We start from the raw sequence: 2,483 nt of genomic DNA, 5'->3' as shown, positions 1-2,483 counted from the left end.
TTAAATGACAGAGCTAATTCATATTTAAACCTAGATATCTGATACTAGTTTCAATAACTCTCTCTTTTTTTAAATGATGTCTTCTTATGTGGAACCCACAAAGATTTGTGGACGGGGGGGTAAGACAAAGAATTGAGAACCATATGATTTCACTTACATGTGGGATATAAAACAAATGAGATAAATAAGGCAACAAATGAACAATACAAATGAAAACTCATAGACATGTCTAAGGCCATGCTACCCTGAACAAGCCCGATCCCGTGTGATCTCGGAAACTAAGCAGGGTCAGGTCTGGTTAGTACTTGGATGGGAGATCACCTAGGAAGACCAGGTGCTGTAGGCATAAAAACTAAAAAAATATAAATAAATAAATAAATAAATAAATAAATAAATAAATAAATAAGAGATTAAACTGACAATGCCCTTGTGATCTGTGAAGTTGACAATAGGTCGCCTTGCCAAAAACAAAAACAAAAGCAAAAACAAAAACAAAACAAAACAACCTCATAGACACAGACAAAAGTATAGTGGTTGCCAGAGGGAAATGGGGGAGTGGGTAGATAAGGGTAAAAGGGGTCAAACATACGGTGACCGAAGGAAGTTTAACTTTGGGTGGTGAACACACAATATACGTATGACATTATTATTGAATGGTACACTTGAAATCTATGTTTTATTAACCATGTAACCCAATAAATTTAATTTAAAAAAAAGAATTACAATCTTATTTTTGTTAAAAGGAGTTTATTATCTTGTGAAATATTGGTTGGACTGATTAAGATTTAAATAACAGTATATGTCAAATAATATAGAGCAGTATGAATATCAAATCTGCAATGCAGACAATGAGTGCTTGCTTATGTGAATAAGTTAAATCAAGGGATAATCAGAAAATGTCTCATAGAAGAGGTGGGATTAAGGCCCATCACTGAAGGATAAATAAGTTCGAGTACACATATAGGACGAAGGATAGCATAATAGAAGGAGAATGGGAGAGGCAATGTGCAAAATCTGGAAGGAACAGAAATAATTAGGGAAGAATGAACTTGGGCAACTGCAGTAAAAGTTATTCAAATAATACCTAATTACATGGCATCAGTTCTGGTTCCATGTTTGCCCATACAATTCCTATGGTCTAAATGCTATTAACTGGATGGTCATCATGCTTATTCTGCACAATCAATCTAATAATTGAACCCAGCAAACTGGAAATAACAAGAATACATTCAGGGGTATGATTACATGCACAGAAGTTCTGTGTTTAGTTAGAAAGAAGACAGGAAAGGTTACATTTTCATATCACATAGTATTTGTGGGATTGTTGATTTCTTTATGCACTGAGAAAACCAGTGGCATTTAATACTTACAAAAAAGAAAAGGAGCCTTTCACAATTTTAAATCTGAAGACCAGATTATCATGCTAGACAGCTTTTAGAGGTCCTGTGCACAATTAGCAGGTGATAACTTCCACTTTGGGAGTACTAAAGTTGTAAGAAATACACTTTTGCAAATACGTTTGGAGTTATAATTAAACCCCTGTTGCCACAATAAGCTATGCCTATTTCACATCGTATACACATGATTAATGCAAAGAAATAGAAATGTCAACATAAGAGTCAAAACTCACACTTACAGCTTTTTGCTATTCTGAGATGACATCTGAAAACGAGCAGTTTAGTGTGAGAATTTTTCCATTAACATTGCTGATCAGCATGTGCTATCAATTCTCTATTGACTTCAATTATTAGCAGTTGCTCTGGATTTTCCATTAACTTAATGATTGGCAGTGGCTAAAAAATTTTAGCGCTTCCTATGGCCAGTATTTGCTACAAACTCTCCTCCTAATTCTTTAGTCACTCTTTGCTATGATCTTGCTTTGGGTTCTATTTGCTATTATTTTGCCCTTACTTTAATTGTTAGCTAAAGATCTAAATTCTTGCCAGATAAAGGTATTTGGCATTTGTGACAGTTTTCTTGTTTTTTCTTACAAATATATTTAAATTTAAGCCAAATAAATTAAAACATATAAAAAAAGGAATTCTAAATTAAAGACATGTGTAACAAAAGACTTTTAAAAACTCACAAGATTTGAGTCTACAGCATTGACCGAAATTGGTAACCAAAATATCAGCTCCTAACTAATTTTAAATACTTATTTATTAGACACCAGTTACTAAGCGATGATTCATGATTAATGAGTTCTGAGAAAGACCATTCTAAGTTATTTTACTATCTGTTTATTCCACACAGTAAGAGGTAGAATTGGGGTGGGAATGAAAGATTAAATCTTTTCTCGAACTGGTTAAGCTTTTATACTTTTATACCAATAATAATAAATGTCCCAAATGGTAATTTCCTCCATAAATAATTTTCATAGATTTTTGAGCAAAAGAATAAGTCATAATATATTTTAAAATTCTATTTATTTTTTATTCTGGTAGAAGTAAAAGATAATTCTAAACATGAGTATTGTTTTTTAA

The 2,483-nt window shown here is 32.5% G+C and overlaps 1 pseudogene; it reads left to right on the top strand.

The window, feature by feature from the left end:
- Window positions 1-227: 227 nt before the first annotated feature.
- On the top strand, window positions 228-346 carry LOC118610861 (annotated as a pseudogene).
- Window positions 347-2,483: the final 2,137 nt, after the last annotated feature.

This window comes from Rousettus aegyptiacus, unplaced genomic scaffold (genome assembly GCF_014176215.1).
Source record: "Rousettus aegyptiacus isolate mRouAeg1 unplaced genomic scaffold, mRouAeg1.p scaffold_m13_p_13, whole genome shotgun sequence".
NCBI classification, from domain to species: domain Eukaryota; kingdom Metazoa; phylum Chordata; class Mammalia; order Chiroptera; family Pteropodidae; genus Rousettus; species Rousettus aegyptiacus.
This window is presented reverse-complemented; position numbering and strand designations above follow the sequence as displayed.